Raw genomic sequence first — 12,652 nt, forward strand, 5'->3', positions numbered from 1 at the left:
CCCTCTGAATGGCATGGAGAGAAGGAAAAACAAACAAGAAAGGCAAAACTATAACTACCATTGTCCACAATAGTAGATAAGATTTTGCTTTTTCTGGAAGCTTTCCAGATTTTTCTCTTACCCTTGGAATTTGTTCATTTCACAGGATTTTCTGGTGTGGGTCTTTTTACATTAGTTCCAGTGGTTTCCAATGACTACTTTAAAACAGACAATTCTTGTCTCTCTTTAGTGTAAAGAACTATTTCCTCCATGATTTCCTTCTTTCCTTTGTCCCATGTTCTCTGACTCTGGAATTCCTATCCAGTTGGTATTTGGGGCCTTCCTGGATTGATGCTTCTTGTCTTTTCACTTTTTCCTGTATTTTTCATCTCTGTGTATTTTTTTGTTCTGAATTCAGATAGATTTCCTGAGCCTTATCTTCCACGTCACTAATGTGGACTCTTCTATTGCTCAGTCCCTGTATTGAATTTTCCATTTCATATTTTTAACTTCCTGGAACTATTCCTTGCTCTCTGAGTCTTTCTTTTTCAGAGCAGCCTATTTCTGTTATTGTTTTAATGAGTGCACACCTCCCTCGCAGTTTTTTTTCCAAACTTCTGTTTCCCGAGTTGTCCCTCTTTCCTCCAAGATCAGCAGCTCTTCTAGCTAATCTTCGTGCTTCTCTTTCATGCTGTTGTTCTCCTCAAGTGTCTGATACTCGTTGGTTGCCCCTTCATACTGTGATCAGTGTGAGTAGCTGACAAATCTTCCTTCTGCAATTGTGTTGACTGGTTTCCCCAAAAGATATTTCTCCTGCAAGGGTTCTTTGTGAGGGGGCCATCCCAGCAGAGAAGCTAGGGCGTGGGGCAGAAGGCAGCTGCGGACCTCACCCCAACTGCCAAAGTAAAGGGGACTCTACTCTAGCAATGAAGAATTTCAGTGATTTCCCTCCTGGAAGAAGGTCTTTCCTTCTTCTCTCTACTTTGTATCTCTTATGAAGTCTGGAACTCCCTCAAGGTCACCTTGGTTATTTCACTCCCAGATGCTCCGATCACCCGAGAGACCTTCCCCCGCAATGCACCTTCCCCTCCTCTGCCTTTTAGCCACACTTGCTTTTCGGCAAGAGGTTAGGGAGAATGGCAACTAGACCCTCCCATCTGAGTGCAGCTCTCAACTGAGTTCCTCACAACTACCGCAGGACCCTCTTCCTGCTCCTTAACTTTGCTGAAGCTGAGCTCAGAGTTTCCCTCCTTCTTCTCTAACACTACAGTTGTTTTCTTCTGGGGGGGTTTAGGACTATGGTTTTCTTGGCTCTTTCCAATGCCATCCATTTGAGGAATTCCTTTCCATTTCTGGTGTCACTGAATTGAGAAAATTGGAGAGAAAGAAAAGTAGCCTCTTACGTTCTGATTGATCCACTCCCCTATGTGCTCCGAAGTATTCCTTATACAATTTGCTTATATGTTGAACACCCCAAGGAACACCCAAAAGGAACCAGTTTGCCAGAATTTGATTTATATCCAAGGGATATGTGAACAAACTTTTTTGTTTTATTATGTGCTGTGAGTGTCAGGTATTATGCTAGTTACTTTATATGCATTTCCTCATTTAATATACACTAATTCATACACTAATTCTTATAAAAACTTTCTGTGACCCAGAGATGAAGGCTAAGATGGGGGAGATGGGTAATCTCATAACTTACCCACAGTTATACAGCTAGTAAGTCCCAAAGACAAGCTCCAAACCCAGATCTCTCCGCTCTCAGGACCCAAGAATACCAAAAGCTATCTATATTATCTCCAAGCAAGCAAATGGCCATCTTGTGTTATGGCCATGTAATTCTGTCATTTCAGGTGTTGACTGAATTAAGTGAGTCCTTTGTTAGGCCAATCTAATGATCAATCAGAGTCATTTCTCGGGGGAATTTGGCATTGGGACCCTGGGACTTTTGATAGTCAGAGGAGAGGCAGATATGCTTCGTGCCTATGTGACCTAAGAAAAACAGTCAGCCAAGCAAAGAAAAGTCCATCAAGCTGACAAAGGAAAGCAGAGACCCTGAGGCCCCACAGGGTAGCTGACACAGCTCCTGGTGGCTTTTCAGTTCCTGGACTCAGCCTCCTGGGATCCCTGTTGCCATCTCTACTCCTGTATTCTAGGAGACAAATTTTCATTTTTGCCTAAGCCAGCCTGAGCAAATTGTGACCAAATGGTCCCTAATGAAGACAAGTGTAAAACGATTGTTATTCCTCACCTCCTGTGTGTGTGTGTATGTGTGTGTGTGTGTGTGTTGATGCAGGGGCTATTTAACCTCATTCCAAAGGCCTCCCAGTGATCATATGGAGATGACAAAATTCCTTCTTTTAAAAAAAAAAAAAGATTTACTTATTTATTTATTTGAGAGAGAGACAGAGCACGAGCAGGAGAGAGGGGCAGGAGAGGGAGAGGGACAAGCAGACTCTCTGCTGCGGGGAGAGCCCGACCTGGGGTTTGGTCCCAGGACCCTGAGATCGTGACCTGAGCCAAAGTTAGATGTTTAGGGCACCCAGGAGCCCTAAAATTCTTTCTTACAATAAGGTCCTGTCATGCACAAGCAACGTAAGCTCTGCCATATGATTCCTGAGACAACCCCTGTCTCAGAAGGGTCTTTTGCCCTCCCCCAAACTCCTCCTGCTCTTAAAAATGCACCCGTACAGATTCGTTTGTGGGTATAAGCCTTGTCGCCCTGAAAACTGGTAGCACATCCACAACACAGTGGGTTTCTTATAAGCAGAGACTGGCCCCATTCGTATTTGAGTCTTCGCTGTACATAGGACTATACCAGAGGAGGACCTGGCATGTAACTCCTGAGGGATAAATGAATCAAGTGGAAAAACAAGGGCAGAAGGGGAAGGTGAGGGCACACACTCTGATGTCTTCAACTTCACCATCTTGAGCTAGGTTGGTTCCAATCATAGGTGAGATGTAAGATGACAGTTACAAAGAATTGAAAAACCCTGAATGAGATGACAGACTACATCCATCTCTGCAGTTTCCATTTACCTTTACAAGCATTAATGCCACCTGGCCAGATTCATTTAAACGAAGAGGAGCAGAAAGGTTTACATGTTCTAGGGGATTGAAGGGCATAGAGGGGGAAAAAAAAAGAAAAAGAAAATTGCCAAGCAGAAAGGCAGAGCTGTCTGCATCTCTCCCTCCTGCTTTCTCTTCTTTCCCCACCCCTGCTCTATTTCATAAGTTTTATGGCCATCCTGACACTATCTAAATTATGATTTGAAATTCATTCAAGCAGACTAACTCGTGGTTGCGTTTGTAAAAATTTGAAAAAACTAATTTCTTTCTTCGGAAAAAAACGGCAGTGTTATAAATACAACTAAGGGACTGTTCATGTGCACTCAGTGACTGGAACAAGCAGATGCATGGTTTTAATATCCATTTTCATAAGCCTGGAGGTTAGCCTCCCCACAGTACCCGACAGGATTCCATATGATCTCTTCAAAGCGCTCCTCTAATGAGCTGCCATCATCTGTGCAAACAGCCCTGTGAGCAGGGGGGCGTCGTAGCTGCCTCATCTACAAATGAGAAGACTGAGGTTTGAGCGAGGGAGGGGCGTTTGCCCAACTGCACAGCAAAACCATGGCAGGGCTCAAAGCTCTGAGTTCCCTGCCCTTGATTCCCTGAGCCGCGTTCCTGTTTGAGATGAAACTCCCTCAGGCAATTAATTCATGGATTCTGACATAGCCATTGGGTAGAATGGAGGTAGAAATTCCACCAGTGGAGATAGACTTAACGTATATGTTATACAGCGTCTATGTGCATATACAAATTCAAAAGAAAATTTTCACATGGCTCATGGACAAAGTTCTCAGAAAAAATCATGCGGATTCAGGAAGAGTGTTCTTCCTAATAAACATGAGTGGAACACTATTCCACATGGATGTAGGGCCCAAGGAGTATTTCTGTATGCTATTCTTGGTCTCGCATAGGATGTGAATCTAATTGGAACTGTTTTGATCCACATCTAGAATTTTCCAATAAACAGCCCATTGCCTAATTGGCCCCTTGAGTTAGCAAATGGTTGCTATTTTGATGACTGAGTTTTCCTATCTGTAACTACTTTTTATTTCATTCAGTTCAACATACATTTATTGGGCAAGGAACAATGCTGGAAATCAGGCAAGGCAAGGAAGGAGAGAGAAGATGAGAAAGAAAGATAAATAATATGTAATCGGTTGCCTCTAGGAATATAAAGTCCCTTTGCATAAATAACTAAATTAGAAGGCTAATGGCATTCAACACTACAAAAGAGGTAAAGATATCAGAAGGCAGAGGAAGAAAAAATGAATGTTGTAACAGGATGTCAAGGACCAGAGGAGGGAAATTATAAGGCTTCATAAAGGAAGCAGCATATGGGTTAGACCATGAATGAATAAAACATCAATAGAAGAGCAGGAGGGCATTCCAAACAGAGGGAACAGCATGGCAAAGACACAGGCAGAAGTAGAAGGACAAAGCGTGGGTAGGCTGGAAGTAGGAGTTGGGATCAGATTGTAAAGGACCTTGAAGTTGGGTCTGCAGGCAATGGGGAGCTGCCAAGGGTTTTCAAGTAAGTAGTCAAGAGCTCCCTGCTGGCCTGAAATAACTCAGTTATGTCTACTGAAGAAATGAACTATGTTATTTAAGTCACTGGATTTGGAGTGCTCTTTGTTAAACACCTCAGTCTTAGTCTAATACAAACACCCTCAGGGCACCTGGGTGGTGCAGTCCGTTGAGCATTGGACCCTGGTTTCTGCTCACGTCATGATCTCGGCCCCTGTGGAGCCCCACGTGGGGCTACGCGCTCAGCACAGAGTGTGCTTAAGACTCTCTCTCCCTCTGCCCCTCCCCACCTCTAAAATAAATAAAAACAAATCTTTAAAGTTAAAAAAAAAAATCCCTCATTTTACAAATGAGGTACCTGAAGTTTAGAGAAGATAAGAGCCTTAAACAACATCATGTGACCAATCTGTGGCAGAAACAGGGCCAGACAAGAAAATTTCAGCAGGGGGTGCCTGGGTGGCTCAGTCATTAAGTGTCCAACTCTTGGTTTCACCTCAGGGCATGATCTCAGGGTTGTGCAATCGAGTCCCCATTGGGCTCTGCACTCAGTGCGGAGTCTGCTTGAGATTATCTCTCCCTCTCCCTCTGCCCTGGCTGCTCATGTGTGCTCTCTCTCTCTCCCTCTCTCTCTCAAATAAATAAATAAAATCTTTAAAAAGAAAAGAAAATTTCAGCTGAGATATTCCACTGCCTCAAAAGATGTGATGGGGATGACGGTGGTGATGTTGGTGAAGATAATGGTTTTGATGATGTTGGTGATGATATTGATGAACATTATTTGTTTTTGATAAGCTGGTCTTTAGAGGTTTTGTTTTTGTAGCTCCTAGTCTTTACATTTTTCTATTTCTTAATGTTAAGTCACACCACAGATCATGCATGTAACCACTTTAATCAATTATCTATGGGTGATAACATCCCTGAAACTTAATTAGCAAAGTTGTTTCCCGGACTAACAATATCTTACAGCATAATCTAAAAGTCACCTCAGAAAGACAGAACAATTCATTAAAAATCACTGATGTCTGCAGGGTTTAAAGATGGAAAGTGTTCATTTGGAGAATGAGAAATCAACGCACATTGGCTCTTGCTGTCCGGGTTTGTCACGCTCTGTGTACGTGGGATGATTCACGTTCCTGAAGCCCGAGTTTAATTAACATGCTCATTCTGTGGTGGTACTTCCATTCTAACAAATTAAATGTTTAAACAGCCAGTGCAAACATTTAGATCTGAGTCAAAATTGTTTGCACTCTGCCAGTTTAGGCATTTAATTTATTATAATCCTTTCCATAATACATGCCTTGAAAGTCATTTTTTTTTTTGCACTGAAAAATATCGTTAGTATTTCAACTGACAATATTGAATCTGAGACTCTCAGAATGTGATGGGAGAACTAATTTGGACTGCAATCCAGGGCACTAAATGAGATAAATGAATCTTCATCTGTCCAGACTTCCCCAGTTGACCAGGGGATGACAATGACAGATGCCAACTCTGGGCCTGACTTTTGCCCCATAAATCTCTGCTCTTGTAAGAGAGATGCTACAGCAAGATGAAACAAGGATCTCCAACATTTCATCTTTTTTTTTTTAATGATTTTATTTATTTATTTGACAGAGACAGAGATAGCGAGAGCAGGAACACAAGCAGCGGGAGTGGGAGAGGGAGAGCAGGCTTCTCGCCGAGGAGGGAACCCGATGTGGGACTCGATCCCAGGACCCTGGGATCATGACCTGAGCCAAAGGCAGACGCTTAACGACTGAGCCACCCAGGTGCCCCAACATTTCATCTTTAAAAGCCCTTCCCGGGGCACCTGGGTGGCTCAGTCATTGAGCATCTGCCTTCCGCTCAGGTCGTGATCCCAGGGTCCTGGAATCAAGACCCGCATCGGGCTCCCTGCTCAGCAGGGAGTCTGCTTCTCCCTCTCCCACTCCCCCTGCTTGTGCTCTCTCTCTCTCACTGTATCTCTCTCTGTCAAATAGATAAATAAAATCTTTAAAAAATAATAATAATAATAAAAACCCTTCCCTAGATCCTGACTTCTTCCTCTCTGCAGATATTTTTCCAGAGTATAGAATTTTGCTAGCTCTCAACAACTTCCCTTTTCCTGGGGCTAAAGAAAGTAAAAATGCACTGGAATGAAAAATGATAACAGAAGTTCCATGGAAGCAATGCTGTCCGAAATGATACAGATCTCAGGCTAGCAGAAGAAAGAAGCTACAGACCAGATCTCCAGAGCTATGACCCTCTGTGGCTCCAGGTGACCACAAGGTGGCAGTGAAGGTCTTCTTCGCCCTGCCCATGACATCCTCTCCCCCCAACTCACCCACCAACCCCCAATCCCAGATGCCCTGCCTCCTCCCCACCCTCTGCCAGGGAAACAGACCAATGCACCCAGATCTAAAGAGTTGGCACTTTGACATTTTGAATAGACACCTTTCTGTTTTGTGAATAACATGGAAACTAGAAAATGGTTGGAAATACCCCTCCAATGGCTCTTGCTTGAAGACAATGGAGCACTGTCTTGAGATCAAGAGGAAAATACCAAAGAGTAATAGACACTTGTCATACAAACTCATTAGATCTTGATTTCTTCATCTACCAAATGAGGGTATGGTCCGCTCTTAATCTCTGTGGTTTCTTCCAGTGATCCTTCCAGACAGAGAGTAGAGTGACTCCAACTCATCACGTGAGGGGGGAGGATGGGTATCAGAGGACAGCAATCAGTTTGTTGCTGGGTGTGAATCATAGTCACCAGAAACTAAAAACCTGAATTTATTCACTCTCTGTCTCTTCAGGCTTCCATTTCCTGCTCAGAAATCTTTCAAGGTCTTTCACAAAACATTCCAGATTGTTTTTACCCGGAGATTGAATTATCCAGAATCAACCGTTGGTCAGATTTCATAATGAGGCTATTTCTACCCAAAAACTGGCTGGTGGAAGAAGGGAGGGAGTAGTTGATTTAGCCAATTTGCTCTTTCTTTTTCTTTTTTTTTAGGTAGGCTCCACACCAAGCATAAAGCCCAGCTCGGGACTTGAACTCAGGACCCTGAGTTTAAGACCTAAGCTGAGGTCAAGAGCCAGCCACTTAACTGACTAAGCCACCCAGGTGCCCCAATTTGTTATTTCTAAAAACAATCAACTCAGATCGATCAGCTTTGTTTGTTTTTCCAAATAGTTTGTGTTGTTTAGACACACTAGATTTTTCTCCCAGAGCCAGCTCCAGAACTTTCCATTCAAAAAATCCCTGTGAAATGAGAAAGGATGCCTGCCCCCTCACCTGTTTACTGTTTAAATGATGGGAGGATTAATGGAAAAATAAAAGACAAAAATCCTTTCTCCTTGAACATTTATCCTGAGACACTTTTAAATATTTTTGACATCTAAAGATTATAACTAGTGACGCCTGGGTGGCTCAGTCAGTTAAGCGTCTGCCTTCCACCCAGGTCATGATCCCAGGTCCTGGGATCGAGTCCCACATCGGGTTCCTTGCTCAGCGGGGGGCCTGTTTCTCACTCTGCCTGCCGATCCCCCTGCTTGTGCTCTCTCTCTCTGACAAATAAATAAATAAAATTTTTTAAAAAAATAAAGATGGTAACTAAAAGAGGCATTAGCTTTTTAAAACCACTTTTAAAAATTAGCCATAATAGTAACTAGCATTCCTTACTACATGCCAGGCAGTGTATGTTTTGCCTCATCAATTCTCAGTGCACCCCTGTAAGGAAGGAAATGACATTTCTCCCATTTTATAGATGCAGAAACTGAGGTTTCAGGAGATGAGGTCACCTGCCCAAGGTCATGCAGCTGGAAAGCACACATACATGCATATTTGACTACAAAGTCCCAGCTCTTCAACACAGTTCATCCAGCTCAAATTCTGTTTTTAATTTTCTCATTATCCTCATGGAGGATAATGGGACCTTCCTTACTGGGACCTGGAGAATTAAATTTATTTAATATTTATAAAATGAGAACAACTCATTAAACTTTGCTGTGGGAGGCCCAGACTTACCACAGTTGAAAGGCTAGGAGGTGTCCCTTAGGGTAGCTCTTGTCCTCTGTGTCCTTCACGTGAGATGGACACTGTTCTGTTTCAAATTACCACTGAAGGAGATTCCACACTCTTGGAGTTAAGGAATCCACCCTGTCTTAGGCCATTCGGACTGCTGTAACAAGATACCATAGGCTGGGTGCGCTTACAAACAGCAAACATTTACTTCTCACAGTTCTGGAGGTTCGGGAGTTCAAGATCATGGTGCTGGCAGATTCAAAGTCTGGTGAAGGCTCTCTTCCGGACTGCAGACAGGCTGACTCCTCTCTCTGTCCTCATATGGCAGAAATGGGGAGAAAGTTCTCTGGGATCTCTTTTATATGAGCATGAGGGCTCCACCCTGTGACTGAAGCACCTCCCAGAGGCCCCACCTCCAAATACCAACACAATGGGCATTAGGATTTCAACATATGAATGTGGGGGGCCAGACACAAACAGCCAAATCAGAGCACACTCCAGTGACCTCAGCTACCATTTATGTGCCTTCCCTCTTGTCTTGAAGTTCAACGGACAGAGAAGAGCCAACTACCACATTCCTTCTGATACTGAACTTGAGGACTATCAAGAAAACACACAATTCTTAAGCCAGATATGATGTCAAGAGGTCCTCCAGTCCTATCCTCTGCTTCCAGATAGAGATTGCATAAACAAAAACAAACTTACAGATCACAGAATATTGATGAAAATCACTAACTTTTCTGAACACTCACTGGAGTACAAAGGGCTTTACCTGTATGAACACTCATCTGACAGTGGGGGAGACTGAGGTGTAGGCGAAGTGAGGTGACTTTCCTAAAGCCACACAAATAGAGAGCCAATGAGGCTGGAATTTGAATCCACTGTGCTCTGAATTTAATTTGTTAAGGCGCTGCTCTCTCTCTCCCTAGGCTGGGCTGATGTGGGAAAGACCAGGGAGGCACCTGGATAGGCAGAATCACGGGCAAAGTCTTAAAATGGCAGCCAGCACAGTTCCCTGAGGACACTGGTAGTGTTTCTTTAGGTGAGTCATCCCACCTGACTGGGCTTAGTTTCCTCATTCTCAAAATTCCCTAAGGACCCTTTTTAAGCCCTGAAATCCTAGGAGTGGGGTTCAAGTAGCAAGTTGGGAAACCAACAGACCAGCTGGTGACCATGGCTTTCCGGTTCCCTCAGCAGGAATTCGGTACCAGCCAGGAACTTCTTCCTTCCTCCACATTATGCATTCAGCATTAGACCTCTGTTTTATCTGCAGCATGTTAGTATTACACATTTATATTTTGCCAGTTATCTCTTCTATTAACCCGGGCACTCTGCAAAATGACTTGTCATTAATAATGTGAACTGGCTTTTTCAGTTTAGACAGAAAGGAAGATATGGAATTGAAGGAACTGTGTTATCTAATGCATTTTCAAAGAGATTTGTTTGGGGAGAGCGCTTGTTAGAAATACCTAAGCAGAGAGCATCAAGTCTTTGACAAAATGTATATTAGAAATATTGCTTAGAGGACTTTCAGGGATTAAAGTCTACCAGCATGCATTGCTTCAAATTTTCTGACAAAATTTTAGCAGCAAGCATATTAGAATCTTACAACCACATTCCTGAATGCCAACACCCAAATCACAAATGCCATCCCTACTGGATGTGGATTTGAGGGTATGTTTGTTCGGGGAGGTAATTGGGGTTTTGTTTGGTTTGCTTGCTTACCTTTATAAAGACAAGCACAGAATTTTAGAATGGTGTGGGACCAGATAGATTTTGCCCAACCCCTTTGTTTTCTAGATGAGGGAATCAGATCCACATACAGGAGGTTTCCTGGTCATACAACACAATGCAAAGCCAGGACTCAGAGCAGCTACTTGACTCCTAGCCCCTCACTTTCTCCATCATGCCAGTTGTCATATTCCACAAATGGACAGAACCAAAAAAGAAGGAGCATAAGGGGACAACGTCAGTAATCAGTCATTAGTGAAGTCATCTCTGAGCCTAGAGATGGAGGTTCCATGATGCTCATCAGAGCCCCAGAAAAGGGGCAAATAGATCTGGTGTAGGGAATCGAGGAGTCAGAACGGGGGGGCAGCTGCACAGAGCTGAGCTGGTATCTGACACCCCAGGGGCCGAAGCCTGGTGATTTACCTGGGGGCAGAGGTTTATATGGAACTGTCATCTTATTGTGAAGCTGACAGGCCCTCAAAGGACAATGCAGCGGAGAGGATGGGACGTGGGGTCACGGGAGCCTTGAGTGGGAGCCCCAGCTCGGGCTCTCGCTGCTTGAGCAACTATCTCACTTCATCCCTCTGGCTCAGCACCCCCATCTGCAAAATGAGACATCTTCATGTGCTGTACAACACTGTGAATGTGTAAATTTTAATACTGTGGCTTAGGTTTATAAGTTTTTATCATGCACTGAGCAACTGGCCAATCAACTATGATTTGCCTTTCCTGCAAGGACACAGGCAGGAAACTCTGACTCAGAGAAACAGGGCTGGGCTTGGCTTCCCAGAACCAGAGGTGGCCACAAATGATGCAGCCCAACCTTTCCGTTCCACCAACCAGCAGCTCTGCTTATGTTTGTTTAATTCAAACACTATCCAAGCCAAAGAAATACACTACTGCTATTGTAAGGGAGGCCTGAGACTGGCAGAAAGAATGCACAAAATAGTCCTGTGGGTGGCTACACTCTGCATGGAGGGCCATGCGTGCAGAGCCCTCTGCCCCCAGCATGCCAGAAGGAGTCTGCCATGCCACTGGGTTTGGGAGCAGGCAAAAGACGGCCAGCTCTCCTCCAGGCCCACAGCCCTCCAAGACCCTGCCAAAATGTCAGGTTATGGAAGAGGCCCCGAGGGGAAGCCAGGGTATTTCAGGGACATATACATATGACTGGGTAATGTATAGGATCAGCTACCTAAACCGAGAGACCTCCACTGCAGAACCTCTCTGAAGGCAGGTAACGAGGAGGAAAAAAGGCCAGAGGAAACATAAAGTCCAGATGAAAGGCTCAGAAACTTCACAGATGAGGTAACTCCACATCTGTTGTCACAGGAAGGATCATTTCTCTGACGGTGGAAAACTTGCAGTCCAGTCACTAAACAAACCAACCTGTTCATTGGTTTCCCTCCCTGGGCCTCAGTTTACCTCCCCAGCCTCAGCTTACCTCCTCAGGCCTCAGTTTATCTTCCTGGGTCTCAGTTTTTCACCTTCATAAAAGGCAAGCCCTCAATTATACAGTCTCTCGGTTATCTTTCAGCTCTAACACCAGAGGATTCAGAACAAGGATTCAGAGGCAGTTCACAGAGGAAGCAGGGCTTTAGAAAGTAGAATAGATGAGGGGAGAACAATCCAGGCGGAGCCTTGCGTGCAAAGGCCAGAAACACAACACAAAGCATGACTCACTTCAGGACTGAGTGAAGAGCTAAGAAGCCGGAGTGTGAGGGAGGGTGGGGGGAGAGGAAGCAGCCTACACGGCCCCCTCCCTTTCCTACTCTATCCCTGATACTCAACACCTGCCTCCTCTGACTTCGACAGAATTACAATTTGTTCATAAGTATTAAAAACAGAAAAGTGACACATGGCCAAAGACATTCAGAAAACACTGTATGCTAAATTTCTCCTGGAGACTCATATAGTTTTGTACATTAAAACTCTATACCAGGGCACCTGGCTGGCTCAATCAGTGGAGCATGCAACTCTTGATCTCAAGGTTGTGAGTTCAAGCCCCATGTGGGGTGTGGAGCCTACTCTAAAAAACCAAACCAAACCAAACAAAAACTCTATACCAGACTGCTGGCACTCAACCTGTTGAATTCAGTGTTTCCTAAATTTAGGCGACTGTAGACTCTTGGCATTGAACACTTGTTGGGATGCTCTGGGGACATGCAGTGAGTCTGTTAGGGGAATGAATGTCAGCTGCTATAACAAAGAAAGCCCCAAATTTCAGTGACTTCCACAACACAAGTTTCCTCCGTATCACATGGTACAATGCAGGTGTTAGTCGTCCGTGGGTGCCCTCCCACAAGGTGAGTCAGGGCCCTGATTACTCCCATTTTCTGG

At 44.3% G+C, this 12,652-nt stretch overlaps 1 long non-coding RNA gene across 1 annotated transcript in view; it reads right to left on the reverse strand.

The window, feature by feature from the left end:
- The window catches only part of LOC135363745 (uncharacterized), a 65,137-nt gene extending 56,041 nt beyond the window's left edge, over positions 1-9,096 (reverse strand). Inside the window, exon 1 of the long non-coding RNA XR_010409801.1 lies at positions 8,588-9,096. This is a non-coding gene — a long non-coding RNA (uncharacterized LOC135363745). The remainder of the gene's footprint in view (positions 1-8,587) is intronic.
- Positions 9,097-12,652: the final 3,556 nt, after the last annotated feature.

The sequence above is a fragment of the Mirounga angustirostris genome, unplaced genomic scaffold (genome assembly GCF_029215605.1).
Source record: "Mirounga angustirostris isolate CCGP_5_RB_7025 unplaced genomic scaffold, mMirAng1.0.hap1 SCAF_3, whole genome shotgun sequence".
In the NCBI taxonomy this organism is placed as follows: Eukaryota; Metazoa; Chordata; class Mammalia; order Carnivora; family Phocidae; genus Mirounga; species Mirounga angustirostris.